The 16,059-nt window shown below is 39.9% G+C and overlaps 1 non-coding gene across 1 annotated transcript; it reads right to left on the bottom strand.

Annotated features, from left to right (window-relative positions):
• Nucleotides 1-15,671: 15,671 nt before the first annotated feature.
• LOC133754243 (small nucleolar RNA SNORD22) lies at nt 15,672-15,797 on the bottom strand. Its single transcript, XR_009865171.1, has one exon. It is a non-coding gene; the product is annotated as a small nucleolar RNA SNORD22 (small nucleolar RNA).
• Nucleotides 15,798-16,059: the final 262 nt, after the last annotated feature.

The following is a 16,059-nucleotide window of genomic DNA, read 5'->3' on the forward strand; positions in this document are numbered from 1 at the left end:
ATTTTGGATGCATTTTTTCAACCATTTTATTGTAACAGGGTAAAGAACTTCTCATTGCCTTTCATAAATAAATAAATTAAGCTCGTAATGCTTTCATTAATTTTTAGTAAGTTTTGTAAAGTACTAGATTAAGTATGTCTTGAAACACTGGAAAATGGCCAGGAGTCAGGAGCTTCTTCTGGGTTCCCCACATGGGTGCAGGGGCCCAAGGACTTGGCCATCCCCTGCTGCTTTCCCAGGCATATTAGCAGGGAGCTGGATCAGAAGTGGAGCAAAGGGACTCAAACTGGCATCCATATGGGATTCTGCAGCTTCAGTCCAGGGCTTTAACCCACTGTGCCACTACATCATCCTCAAGTAAATAATTTTAAAATAAATTTTGCATATATATTTCTATGATCCTATATGTATTTTGTACTAATACTAAATTGTATGTTTGTAGCCCCCAAATTGCTTGACATTTTTTCAAATTCATTTAATTGGCATATTCTGCTATTTCACCATCTTAAAAATTAGTGATAAAAATAGATTTATGAATCATTAAAATGATTATGGACTAGGACTGTGGTTCATAGTTGGAGAAAACATTTTATTGTAATAAAATACATTATTGAACACTGGATATTTTAAGTGCACATTTTAGTGGCATTAAATTTTTTTGCATTACATAGCAACCATCACATTCCATCTACAGAATTTTTTAATTACTCACAAGTAAAACTTTGAATGCATCAAAAGGTAACTCCATGTTTCCCTCCATTACAGACCCTGTGATCACTTATCTACTCTCTTTCTTGAATTTGTCTACTCTAGAAACCTCATATAAGTAGAGTCATACAATAATTGTACACTTACTACTGGTCATTTCGGGTAGTATTATGTCTTCAAGTTTCATCCCTTGTTCTGGTACATGTAAAACTTATAAGATAATTCTTCAGGCCAGCGCCGTGGCTTAACAGGCTAATCCTCCACCTTGCTGTGCTGGCACACTTAGTCCTGCTTGGGGTGCCGGATTCTGTCCCGGTTGCCTTTCTTCCAGGCTAGCTCTCTGCTATGGCCCAGGAAGGCAGTGGAGGATGGCCCAAGTGTTTGGGCCCTGCACCCACAAGGGAGACCAGCAGAAGCACCTGGCTCCTGGCTTCAGATCAGTGAGATGCGCCATCCACAGTGGCCATTGGAGGGTGAACCAATAGCAAAAAGGAAGACCTTTCTCTCTCTCTCTCACTATCCACTCTGCCTGTCAAAAAATAAAATTAAATTAAAAAAAGATAATTCTTCTATTCCAAATATATTTCATTGTATGTTGCTCTCATTTGAACATAACTTTCAGGTTATCTCCCCATGTGAGGCATTAAGGCAGGAAAATTAATCTGAGAGTGGTGTTTAGAGGTGGGACCTTTGGGATGGGATTAGGATTAGAGGAGATTATCATTGTTTTATGGAAAGGTGGGGTGCTTCTATGTTTTGTTTATTGTGAATAATGTTGCTTTGAGCATGTGTGCACAAATGTCTGTTCTTTTTAAAATCTTATTTAAGGCATACAAATCTCATGTATTTCATACACACAGATTCCAGAACATAGTGATGTTTTCCACCTTACCCTCCTTCCCATCCATGCTGCCTTTTTCAACCTCCTTCTTCCATTCCTATTCTTATTTTTTACAGAGATCTATTTTCAGCTCACTTTATACTCATAAGATTAAACTTACACTAAGTAAATTTAAACAAATAGTATATATATTATTAATATATTGATATATATATTAATATAATAATTATATATTAATAGTATATATATCTTAAAAATTGTTCCTCAACAATAAAGACCCACTTTCACTTCTTGTGGTTGTATACTCAGTAGTGGAATTCCTGGATCATAAGAAAATTTTGCATTTAGTTTTTTGAAAGTTTCAGTACTTACTTTTGTATTATTTCCACCATTTTTCATTCACAACTAAAGTGTATTAAAGAGTCAATTTCTTTAGCATCACTGATATTTACTTGTTCATAATGGACATTTGAATGAGTGTAAAGTAGTATTTTATTATTTGTCATTTGCATTTTGCTAGCAACAAATATATTGATAATTCTTTCATGTGCTAAGCACATGTATAACTTTGTAGAAATATTTAATACTTTATCCATCTCTAAATGTTTTTGTTTCTGAGTTTTGGGATTTTCTTATATGCAACATATCTCTAATAATGATCTCTTCTGAAACATGAATTGTAAAGACTCTTCCCATCAAATAGGTTCCCTTTTTACTTTGACAGTACCTTTTGTTGTATAGTTTTAATTTTATACAATTCCTGGTACAGTTTTCTTTTGTTGATTTTGAATCATTGGTATTATATAAAATAAGTTACTACCAACCCCATTGTCATTGTTTCTCCCTTCTTAACATTTTAAATTCAAAATTAAAATTTGGTATCATAACATAGACTATTAAATGATTGTCATTTATTTAGAGAATAATATTCAAATTAAAGTTAATACATTTCCAGTTAGAGTAGCCTCCTTTGTTACTAATGGCTTTTTCAGTGTTTTAAATATGCCAAGCTGTGTTGGCTCAGTAGGCAAAGGCCAGCCTACATTCAAAGGGCAGTAATTTCCACCTCAGATGTTAGAGTCATAAAGACATTCTGGCCTCCATGTATCTACTACAAATGTAACTTATTTTGTATTTTAGTTTTGTCCAACATAAATTATAATTTTCTATGTGATTTTTTCATCCATAGATTATATAGGATATTTGAGTTTTAAATACTAGAGTCTTCTCTGGGCTTCTGTTTTCTTATTGACTTCTTTTTAAAATTTTTAGAAAGCTTTTATTTAATAAATATAAATTTCATAGGTATAGCTTTAGGAATATAGCAGTTCTTCCCCCCATACCCACCCTACCACCTTCAAATCATCCCATCTCCTACTCTCTCTCCCGTCCCATTCTTCATTAAGATTCATTTTTTTAAACTTTTATTTAGTAAATATAAATTTCCAAAGTACAGTTTATGGATTACAATGGCTTTTCCCCCCCATAACTTCCCTCCCACCTGCACCCCTCCCATATCCCGCTCCCTCTCCCATTCCATTCACAGCAAGATTCATTTTAAATTATCTTTATATACAGAAGATCGATTTAGTATATATCAAGTAAAGATTTCATCAGTTTGCACCCACACAGAACATAAAGTGTAAAATACTGTTTCAGTACTAGTTATAGCATTAACTCACATTGGACAACACATTAAGGACAGAGATCCCACATGAGGAGTAACTGCACAGTGACTCCTGTTGTTGACTTAACAATTGACACTCTTGTTTATGGCATCAGTAATCTCCCTAGGCTCTAGTCATGAGTTTCCAAGGCTATGGAAGCCTTTTGAGATCCATTTTTAATTAACTTTATATACAGAAGATCACCCCTATACTTAAGTAAAAATTTCAATAATTTGCACACACACACACAAAGTATAAAGTACTGTTTGAAAACAAGTTTTACAGTTAATTCTCATAGTACAACTCATTAAAAACAAAGGTCCTACATGGAGAGTAAGTGCACAGGGGCTCCTGTTGATGATTTAACAATTTACACTCTAATTTATGATGGCAATGATCACCCTTGTGGCTTTTGTTTCATGTAATTTGATACTTTCTTTTGGACAACTTAATATTTAAAATTGTTATATCATTCTGATATATGATCCATTTATTACCATGAAAAGTCTTGATAAAAATTGCCAATTTTATATTAATCCATAAAGATAATTCTACATCTATACTTCAAGAATAAAATGTGACATTCAAACCATTGAAGATAAGTACAAAAATTATAGGAGAAATTCAATCCAAGACACATGATAAAGTATTGTAATTTAAAAGTCTTGGACTATCTTTGTCTCTCTCTCACTATCTATGTCTATCTGTCAAATAAATAAAAAAAATTAAAAAGTCTTGATTGTCAAGAAATTTTTGAAAAAATAAAAGTGAATGGGTATGTGGCCTGGCAGTTAAGTCACAAGTTGGGATGTCCACACCCAATATCACAGTGCTTGTACTGGAGCCCTGTTTCTACTCCAGATTCTGGCTTTGTGATAATGGACACCCTGGGAGGCAGCAGGTGATGGACCAAGTATTTTGATTCATACCACCTATATAAGACATCTGGATTGGGTTCCTGACTTCAGGTTTCGATGAGTTCATTCCCAGTTCTTGTGAACAATTGGGAAATGAACCAGTGTAAGAGTGCTCTGTTTATGACTTCTCTCTCCATCTCTCTGTCTCTCCATTTGCCTCTAAGATAACAAAGAGCAGGAAAGACAACAAATTTGCCTCACTTAAATTGCATGCATTCTTACAATATCTTCTTTAAGAATGTATACTGAAATATAGACAAAGATGTTTGGTGTTTTCAAAAGAATCCATTTGGAAACAGCATTTAGAAACTCAATTTAAATGTTTTAGTAATAAACGTAGTCAAGATATTTTGCAACTCCATTCAGGCCTATGAAATGCAGATAGGGCATAAAGCCTACACTTTCTCTGGTGATGCTGAAAATGTAAATCTAGTACTACTAATACACATACAACCTATTAATACACATACAATTATTCATAAACAAACCCTTCATATTCGCTGTTTACAGAAGTTTATAATAGACACACTAAATGTAAGAAGGAAGTCAGTGTGGGGAAATGCTAACCAGATTTTTAAAGTTATGCATAATTATGGGATACCATGTAATGTTTCATTACATGTACCCATCTATGTTGGTTTACTTAATACAATGAACTGCAGTTTCCAGCATTTTGCTACAAATGACAAGACTTCATCCCTTTTATAACTGAGTAGTATTCCATTGTGTATAGGTAATATATGTTTTTATCTGTACATTTGAGAATGAAACTCCATTGATTCCATTTTTAGCTACTATGAATAGTGCTGTAACTCTCTGATACAATGATTTCATGTCTTTCAAATATATATTCAATAGCGGGATTTCTGGATCCTAATTTTAAATAAATTGTCAAAATTTATTTTAAATCTTCATTATATGTGTTGATAGGAATTATGTGTTACTATAGCTTTAATAATGTCATGACTATTTGAAAATTTACTTTATAAGTGAGATTGCATATCTTTTCATTTTACTATTGTTTATAGCCCTTTCCTATTTTTCTACTGGACTATGGCATTTTTAGTTTTTTATTTGTTTAACTTTTTATTTATTAGAGCCATTAAGCCTTTGACTATGATGTAAGTTAACAATCTTAGTAAATTAAAAACAAAAATAAATTCTGACAGTTTTCCAGAATTGCAAAATAATTCACATTACCACTGATGCTTTGTGAGAGTTCCCAATTCACCACATCCTTCCTCACATTTGTACTTTGTCTCTTTAATGATATAATTTGAATAGTGTTGAGGTGATATCTCATTGTAGTTTAGATTTGAATTTCTATTTTGACCATTGATATTGCACATTTTTCATGTGTTTCTTGAGGATGTGTATATCTTATCTTGAGAACATGTCCTTTGCCCATTTCTTCATTAGATTATTTTGTTGATGAGTTTTTTGTTTCAGATATGTTCTGATTCTTAATCCTTTCTTTGATAAGTAGCTTGCAAATATTTTCTCACATTCTGTTAGATGTGGCATTTCCTTTGCTATGCAGTAGTTTCTGAGTGTAATATAATCCCATTTATCTAGTTTTGTATTTGTTGCCTGTGCTATTTTGTCATCATATTCAAATATTTGTCTACATCACTGTTTTGAAGTTTGTTCCCTTTGTTATCTTCTAGTAATTTCATAGTTTCAGGTTTTATCTTTAGGCCTTTTATCCATCGTGAGTTGATTTTTTTTTAATATGGTGAGAGGTATGCATTTTATTTTATTTTTTACATATGTAAAAAATTATTATTACACAGATTTGTCAGATCATTTATTGAATGGATTATCTTTTTCCAATGTCTGTTCTTGACTCTTGCATCAAACATCAAGTGGATGCATGTACATGGATTGATTTCAGCATTAACTGAACTGTCCCATTGATCCTTGTGTTGGGTTTTATGCCAGTATGATGCTGTTTAAACTACTGCAGTTTTGAAATATGGTCCTATGATGCCTCCAGTGCTATCTTTTCACTTGGATTCACTTTGGCTATTCTGGATCTTTTGTGATACTATACAAATTTAGGATATTTTTGTGATTCTGTAGATAATGTCATTGATATTATACCTGCACATTGCTTTAGATTGCTTGGACATCCTAACAATATTTGTTCTTCCAGTTCATGAACAAATAATCTTTCCTTTTATTTGTGACCTTGATGATACCTTCTACCGATGTTTTATAATCTTACTGTAAATATCCTTCACCTTCCAAAATTAGTTATTCCTAAATATTTAAATTTTTGTATCTATTGTGAATAGAATTTCTATCTCAATTTTTCTTTCAGCAAAATTATTACTGTTGTATTAAAAAGCTAGATTTTTGGATGCTGATTTTCGATCCTGTAAATTTACTGAATTAGTTTATCAGTTCTAACAATTTTTGGTGCAATAGTTAGACCTTGCCATGTACAAAACCATGACTTCCTGCTTTCCAAGTTGAAGTACTATATTGCTTTTTCGCATCTAATTGCTCTTGCTGATACTTCCAATGCTATGTTAAATAAGGTTGATTAGCATTAAGAGAGTTAAGGAATAATACCTGCCCTCAATGATCCCTTAGACATGTTTAAATGCCTTATCCAGTGTCTATGCAATTTAGGCATTTACTAAAAGACATATGTTAAAAATGGATCAATTTCTTTTTAATACGCAAGGCTACTTTTGTTTTTACTGAAGGCTCGGGTGGCACATAGCAGTTCATAAAGTGGCTTCTGAGTTAGGGGGTTGAGGGAAACAAAAAATAAGCTGAAGTGGGAGAGAAAACCCGAGAAGGTAAGAGCTGGCTGGTTCCTTTTCAGCCTGATTTAGAGGATGGAGTAGACGCCTCTGAAAATCAGGGTGGATCCCTTCCTTCAACCCTTGGTAGGGGAGAGAGGAACCAGGCAAATGGCTGCTGCTTTGGCTCTCCTGAGTCTCAAGAGAAAGGGGAAAAGCCAATGTTTTCACGTCATGAATTATGGGAAAACGGAGAGGGGTGCTGGGTAGGGTACAAATCAGTCGGAAACACTGCAGACGGAGATGGTGGCTGGGTGTCCATTGACTTCTATGCTCTCCAGCATGGTGGTGGTGGTGGGTCTCAGTGTTGATGGAGCCTAGGTCTCTGGGGCTGAGGTCTCTGTGGGACCAGCAGCAGAGGCAGTTTCCTGAGTGCTGGGGCTCAGGCCAGGAGCCGTCAGTGTGGCCTTGGCTGAATAGGTCTCCCCATCCCCACCTTCCATTGTCTGCTGCTTGGGTGCCTAGGAAGGAAGGGCTTGCGATATCTGGGCCGAAGTCTGAGCTGGGGGACCCCTCACATCCCCTTTGTTGGTCTTCCTGTTCTGGGGCCTTGTCTTTGGGCTCCAGCCCACGTGCCCTCTATTGTCTGTTGCTGGCTGGGGGGCCAGGGGTCCTCACACAGAGGCCAGGCGCCCTTGGTACAAGTGATGGCCATGTCCTCTGGGCCCCAATGCAGTCTTCAGCTGGCTCTCCACTGCAAGGTTCTTCCCCAGTGGAGGGCGCCTCTGCCCCATAGGTGCGCGGCAGCCGGGCGAGGCTGGGGCATGAATCATGGAACCTGCTCCGACAGGGGCACAGCGGCTGCCCTTTCACCGGCGCCTGCCTGCTCTGGGCCCAGTTACATTAGCGGCTTCGGTGCCCTTCTCTCCTCCCGTGACATCAAGCTCCACAGGGTCCCCATCACCAGCGCTGTGCAGAAACTCCCTGGGGCTGATTCTTCTAATAGCTATCTAGTGAACAAAGACGTCCTCCTTGGGGTCATCCCTGTTGAATCCGTAACCATCCTGAATTCCCAGTACCAGCTTGTCTAGTGACTGGACTGGAGAGCGCGGGGGTCCCCGAGGCAGCATTCCGTGTTGGCAGGGGTGCGGGACCTGGCAACCAGGAGGTCCTAGCAGCACTGCCAGAGGCAGATATGCCCCTCTGCTGCCCGCTATCTGCGGCTCCCCAGCAAACATTGGTACCGTCACCACCACCAAACTTGCTACAGTCGCTGGCACTGTCACCACAGGGCTGGAGGCCGCTGTCCCCACTCCCCGACCCTCTCTGCCTCCTTCCCCACACTCATCACCGGGTTCAGTATGGGCCACTGAAGCTACCTGCTCCACCTCTTCTGCAGCCCTGGCTCCGCCCCCAGTCCCCTAAACCACCCCTGCATGCTGGCAGCAGGCCCTGATCCGAGGCCAATCGCAGCTTGCTGCCGAGGTGCATGCAGGCCCTGCCTCTGGGCACCAGCCAATCGTAGCTCAACAGCCCCCTGGCCCGCAGGCCCCATTGGATGGAAGACCTCTCCCTGTAACTCTTTCAAATATATAAGTAAATTTTTAAAAACTTGGATTTAAAACTGTAGAATGTGATTGTCTTAGGGGTAAATTAGTTGATGAAATATAAAAGAGAACAATTGGTTTCCTAAAGTACACACCTGAAAATATAGGTCATTTTATTTGGATTGTGATTTAGAGCACACATTTTCATTGCAACAAAAATACAACAAAGCCATCAGTATACAGCAACTGTGTACAGTTGTTAGCAAGATGGTAGAGTCAATGGCATGCTGTATGAAAATCCCTACACTTCATAGAATCTTTTTAAAATTATAACCAAAAGCATAACTTAAATTAATATCCAAGAGTCAGTGTTGTGGTGCACGAGGTTGCTACAATTCTGGATCCCTTAGAGGAAGGAGTGCAGGTTCAAGTCCCACCTGTTCCACTTTTGATCTGACTTCTTGGGAAGGCAGTGGAAGATGGTCCAAATTCTTGGACACCTACCACCCATATGGGAGACCCAGATGGAGTTCCTGGTCCAGTATGACCATTGTGGTCATTTAGGGAGTGAACCAAATAATGGAAGACCTGGCCGGCGCCGTGGCTCAACAGGCTAATCCTCCGCCTTGCGGCGCCGGCACACCGGGTTCTAGTCCCGGTCGGGGCACCGGTCCTGTCCCGGTTGCCCCTCTTCCAGGCCAGCTCTCTGCTGTGGCCAGGGAGTGCAGTGGAGGATGGCCCAAGTGCTTGGGCTCTGCACCCCATGGGAGACCAGGAGAGCACCTGGCTCCTGCCATCGGAACAGCATGGTGCGCCGGCCGCAGCGCGCTACTGCGGCGGCCATTGGAGGGTGAACCAACGGCAAAAGGAAGACCTTTCTCTCTGTCTCTCTCTCACTGTCCACTCTGCCTGTCAAAAAAAAAAAAAAAAAAGGAAGACCTCTTTTGCTCCTTCTCTGTCATTCTGTCATTCAAATACATAACACAAATATTTTTAAAAAGCAGTATCTCAGTTGTTTCTAAAGCAGTTAAATTCAATGTAATTTTATTAGGAAAAGAAAATTAAAAAGTCTAAAAACACAATAATGAAGAGAAAATCATTATTAATAAATAGTAAAGAAAACTTTAATGAAGCAGAAATCATAAAGTATTAGAAAAACAACCCAAAATTCCTTTTTATAAAATAAGTAGTTAGCTAATCTAACTTTAAAAATGGAGGTGGAGAAATTGCTAATATATAATTTTATAAATTATAAGATAAAAATAACCACATATTTGGGCCAGCATTGTGGCCTAACTGGTTAAGCACTCACATGCAATGCTGGCATTCCATATGGGTGCCAGTTCTAGTCCAGCTGCCCTACTTCTGATCTAGCTCCCTGCAAGTGGACCTAAGAAAGGCAGCAGAAGGCTCAAGTCACTGGGCCCCTACACCCATGTGGAGGCTGAGATGAAGCTCCTGATTCCTGGCTTTTGCCTGGCCCAGTCCTGGCTGTTGTGGTCATATGAGCAGTGAACCAGCAGATTGAAGATCTCTCTCTCTCTCTCTCTCTCTTTCTCCCTCTGCCTCTCAAATAAATAAAACAAATCTTAAAAGCCCACATTTTTACACTAAATATCTCACCACAATAAAAAGAAGTAGAAGAAATCTGCAAATCCTTGGAAGCATAGATGATCTCATACTATCCACATATAGACAAGGAAGGAAAATTTGGTCTAAAAGTCAACAGATTTCATCAACAAAGAATTCTTAGACCAAAAATGAAGTATAACAATTATGAAATATTACAATGAGTACAAAATATTAAATAATTTTATATAGTAAAATAATTATATATAATAATCCAGACTGAAATCAGTTTAATATTAAATCTGTTAATGTAATCAATTACATTGAGTAGACAAAAGGAAAGCAATATTGTTATATCAAATCATATGCAAAAATGACAGACTTTAGACATAAAGAGTATATATTTTATTATCTCACGACCATGTCAGTCAAAAATACAGGCACTGATTCATTGGAAAATATGTCTGTTTCTCATGACATTGACTGAGATCACACTGGGATATTCATCTTGGGTATCAGCTGATCTACAAGGTTTAAGACAATTAATACACACTTAACTGGTGTGTTGTCACAGAGGTGGCGAGGGTGCTGGGAATCAGCTGGGCACACTTCACTCTCTAGGTTTCTCCAGGCATTGCCCACAAGAGAGTAGTTCTACTGACTTCAATAAGGCCTAAAACTGCCATTGCATTGAAGGCCAGGTCTAGAAACTGGCACAACATTGTTTATAGTGTGATCCTGTGTCCAGGCACTCACATAGTAGCTTAGAGTCAGAGGAAGAGAATGCAGACTCTACCTCAATTAAGGAACATCAGATATTTTGTTGGCATCTGTAATTAGAGGCAGATTATGTGTTAACAAAATCTTCCTCAGATGTAGGACCCCCAAACCCCTCAATCTCAACAAATATTGTTAGTGTTAGAATTTGAAAGTGGGAGGAGGGATAGCGGGAGTTGGGTAAAAAATTGGGGAAGTTGGCATGTTTCACTAATTGTGGAAGACTATCACAATTCAATAAAAGTAGAGAACTCAATGAGTGCATATTGATTGTGACAAATATATCATTCTAATATAAGATGTTAGCAGTAAGGAAGCCCAGTATGGGATATATAGGAACCATGTGATTATTTTATAATATTTGTTTTGTACATTTAAAGTATTCTTTTTTTTTATTTTTTTATTTTTTTATTTTTTTTATTTTTATTTTTTTTTATTTTTGACAGGCAGAGTGGACAGTGAGAGAGAGAGAGAGACAGAGAGAAAGGTCTTCCTTTGCCGTTGGTTCACCCTCTAATGGCTGCTGCGGTAGCGCGCTGCGGCCGGCGCACCGCGCTGTTCCGATGGCAGGAGCCAGGTGCTTCTCCTGGTCTCCCATGGGGTGCAGGACCCAAGCACTTGGGCCATCCTCCACTGCACTCCCTGGCCACAGCAGAGAGCTGGCCTGGAAGAGGGGCAACCGGGACAGGACCGGTGCCCCGACCGGGACTAGAACCCGGTGTGCCGGCACCGCAAGGCGGAGGATTAGCCTGTTGAGCCACGGCGCCGGCCAGCAGTAAGGAAGCCCAGTATGGGATATATAGGAACCATGTGATTATTTTATAATATTTGTTTTGTACATTTAAAGTATTCTGAAGTAAGTTATCTTTATAATAACATTGATACACTAAGAATTTTGAAACAAAACTATATAGCATGTAAGAGTTGGACATATATGCCACTGTCTTCATTGTTATTAGATTATTAACTATGGAAATAGGGAAAAAATCAAGTTAGAACCATAATAATTTCAGAGGAGGAGAAAAATATTTTGTTGAACATTATTTGGTTACAGAAAAAATTAAAATAATCTTGGAAAAGCTAAAATTAGCAAGCTAACCTAATGAATCATTTTATAAAATCAACATTCAAATAACAATAGTCTGTGTTTTTCAACACACACCAATTACAAAATACAATGGAATAGAAGATCCCATTTTAACTAAAAAATTTTAAAATAAAATAAAATGTTAGAGAAGCTTATACACACGTATCATTGTAAAAGGGGAAAACATGTTTTTGAATAAAAGCTTAATATTATAAAAAGTTTTTACCCCATTTTAATTTATAGAAACTTAAATATGAAAGGTGCATTTTATAAAATGTATTTATAATTTATAAATTATAAATTCTTAATTTAAAAATCACTGGATGCTTTATTTTCTACAGTAAATTATTATAGGCATGTTTAGAATACTCAAGCCAAAAATAGTGAAAAAAAATCCTGCAGAAAAGAACAGCAAGGAGAAAGGACCCTGTAATAATGTTCACACAGTGTGATAGTGGTGCATAAAGGAAAAAAAATGAAATTTATATCTTGATTCAATTATGCATGGAAACATAACATAAAAAAGCAACATGTTTAGTAGCAAATGCAAAAAAAAGGAGGCAGAGGAAGAGGTGTGGGAGGAGAGGGGTGGGGAAATGAAGGAAGGGGAGGGGAGAGGAAGGAGTGGGGAGGAAGCCAAGAGGTGGGGGGCAGGGATGAGAAGAAGAAAAGCAGGCACTTGGTGCCACATTCCCCAGTCTGAGAAGCCACATTTTCAAGAAGTGACTTCCAGGGAGCACACTGTGCTGCCCCATGTGCCCTGCCTACAGGTGCAGGCCTATACATCACCTGTGGATCAGCATCCACTGAGTCTGTACCCTGGCCCTGCTGGGCCAAGAGCCTAGCACATGTGATTGTATTGTAGCAAGGAGCTCCTGTGTCCTTGTGGGGAAGTGACACATGGAGTCCCACCATGTCCAGAGTGAGTGCAACTCATGAAACAGCAAAGAAAGGGGAAAATACTCAGAGGCCCCATCCAGGTCCTGCACAGGCTGCTCCACTGAAGACCTGTGCTCTCCCCCGACTGGGTGCCTGAATTCAATGATGCAGGCTCTCTCTGCAAAGTGCAGAACTTGGCATCCCAGTGGAGTAGAATACTCAACTGAACTAGTGGAAATGTGAAAGTTCTAAGCAATACACTATGAAGGTGAAGACAGAGGCCTAAGATGCTGCCCTGGACTGCCCTGCAGTATTCCAGCTAACAGGAGCAGCTGGGCAGCAGTAGGCAGCTGCGTGGAGAGGAGGCAGCTGGAACCCCTGGCTGGCATGTGCAACCAGCAGAACAGCTTGCCCTGCAGGGACAATGGAGCACAGTCTGGCAGGAGCTTGGGCTTGGAGCAGTCAGGCGAGGAGGAGCCCAATAAGGACACAATAGGACTGCCACTTCCTCTGTATGGCATCTTGCACAAGCTCCTGGAAAAGAAGAATCCATTCTCTGGAACCTGCCATTTACCAAGAAGCTCCTGATGGCAAACCCCAGGAGCAGCAGTTTCTGCTCTCCTCAGTGAGCCCCAGAAGTGGATTACAGCAGCATAGGAGCCAATTGGTAACTTTGAACTCCTCTATTTCCTGTCCTGGGAGATGTTAGGCTGAACAGTGGTTGCTCTTGGTGTTGAGCATTGTTCTGGAGTGTCTCTATGATGTCCACAGACTGTATCTTGTATCCTGGGGCATGGCTCCCTGCATTTGCACATGTAAACACTCTTGTAAATCTGACTTCTGTGTTCCCTGATGGTGCAGCTGAAGTTGGATGGAGCTGAACTATGAGATCAAGGGACAGGAGAAATGGGGTTCTCTTCTCTTCCTGGCTGTGTCCTGCCCACCCCTTGCAGGTCGAAATGCAAATCAGCAATTGTCTTATTTCTCTTCCCACATTGTGCATGCTCTGTTTTATCTATTTTTTTTAATTAAAAAGAAATCCTTTTTTTGAAAACAAATTACCAAGCTTTAATTGGGCAATTTACTTTAAAAAATTGCTTTAAATATTTGAGGTGAAGTGTACTGACTTTTCCAGACTCAAATGTAGCTTCTCCAGGCAGCAATGCATCCTTGCTCCCCAGGGCCAGCCATGGGCTGGGGACCACTGAGAGCTGGCACTGAAAGGATTAGGTGATCTCAGATGACTCCTGTGTCCTTTCCATGGTCTACTCAGAATTGTCCAGGCCCTGATGGCTCATGCCTACCCATTTCTTGTTTTTAGAACATGTGTCTCTTCCCTCCTTACTGATTGAGAAGGCCACACTGTGCCTGGCTGGCAACTTGCTCTTCAGGAGTTGGGGATGGGAACTTCCCCAACAGATCAATTCCACTGGAGGCCTCATGCCTGGCCTACAAGGAAGAGGAAACAATGAAACCATAACTGAGCAAGGAGCCTCAGATGCCTGGGACATTAACTGAACCACACAGTGTAGTCCTAAAACCCTTGTGGGAGGCTGTAGATTTAATAACATCATGGCTTAATAGTTTGCAGCCTTAACTTGCAAATACTATAGGCTGGCATTGTAGCATAACAGGTTAAGATGCCACTTGCAATACCAGTATCCCATATAAGTGCCAGTTCAATCCTAACTGCTTCATTTCCAATCCATCTCCTTGGAAAAGTAGTGGAGGACAGTCTAAGTATTTGGGCCCCTGCCACACATATCCAGCTCCTGGATTGTGGCTTTGACCTGGCCCAGCTCAGCCATTTTGGCCATTTGGAGACAGAACCAGTGGATGGAGGATCTCCCTCTCTCTTCCTTTTTTGTACCCTCTATCTGTTACTGTGCTTTTCAGATGAAATAAATAACTATTTAAAGATGCAGAAATACTTGAACTAGCCTATAAATTTTCTTTTTTTAAAAGATTTATTTATTTGAAAGTCAGAGTTACACAGAGAGAGGAGAGGCAGAGAGAGAAAGAGAGGTCTTCCATCCACAGGCTCACTCCCCAGATGAACGCAATGGCTGGAGCTGTGCCAATCTGAAGCCAGGAGCCAGAAGCTTCTCCTGCATCTCCCAGGTGGGTGCAGGGGCCCAAGGACTTGGGTCATTTTCTACTGCTTTCTGGGGCAATAGCAGAGGGCTGGACAGGAATCGGAGCAGCTGGGTCTCAAACTGGTGTGCATTTGGGATGCAGGTGCTTTAGCCTAGGCCCACTGAGCCACCGCGCCAGCCCCAAGCCTAAGAATTTTCTTCATACCCCTAATATGTACTGTATTCTAGGGGTTGTATGACATAATTCTGTCTACACACAGTAGGTATTTTTCTTCTGTGAGCCTGGACTTTGAGCAATGTGTGGTTGTTGTAAATGCCATTGCTGGTTATTTTGGTTGAGGCTTTAAGCCTAAGTTATTGGGATTTTGAAATGCACAAGGAGACACTCACACCATCAACCACCCCAACACACACACATACATATACACACATTTGTTCTTAGTAGAAAACTTAAGTGAGATGAAGCAGACCTGTGTGGATAGTGATTTCACCTTTTTGTGTACCTGGGAAGAAGGGCCTGGAGCATGTGGGATACTCTCCTCACTATACATTGGCCTCCTTAACACATGAATGCACACCTGTGCACCAACAAACACTCACGTGCCCTACCCAAAGACAGCTGCAGTTCTCTCCAGGCAGCCCTGCCTGTGAGGCATCCTGTGGAATATGTTCTAGTCACTAGGATACATCTGACAGGATTCCAAGCCCTGAGAAAACTATCATGTTCTTCTCACAGGTGGACTGTGACCCTGAAACTCCTGCAGCATAATCCATTGATGAATCATTTTTTTGCTAGTTATTCCTTTTATTATGTGCAAGAAGCCTTTATTGTCCCTCAGACAGTTCCTTCTGGAACACACTTTCCTCTTTTCTCCCAGCCAGCCCCAGTGGGTTCACCTTTACAGGCTCTGGGGCTAGGACAGGAAGTAAGACGTATGAGTGCTTCCTTATTGGGAATGATGAATCATTTTTAAAATCTTCCTGACTACCCACATTAGGGAAAACCAACAGTTTATAGGAATTAAGACCATCTCTTTGTAACCTAGAGCATGGTAAATTTTTGCAAATTATTTTGGTGATTTCCTCAACACCTTTCCTGTACAGGGCTTCTGCTCCCCCAATCCTACAGCTGTGTTCAGTGAAGAGAAATGGGTCTGTTCTGAGAGCTATCTCATTGCCCGCTTACTGTCAGACAATGCCTGCAGCTCCTGTGTTCTG

The sequence above is a fragment of the Lepus europaeus genome, chromosome Y, assembly GCF_033115175.1.
Source record: "Lepus europaeus isolate LE1 chromosome Y, mLepTim1.pri, whole genome shotgun sequence".
Classification (NCBI taxonomy): Eukaryota; Metazoa; Chordata; class Mammalia; order Lagomorpha; family Leporidae; genus Lepus; species Lepus europaeus.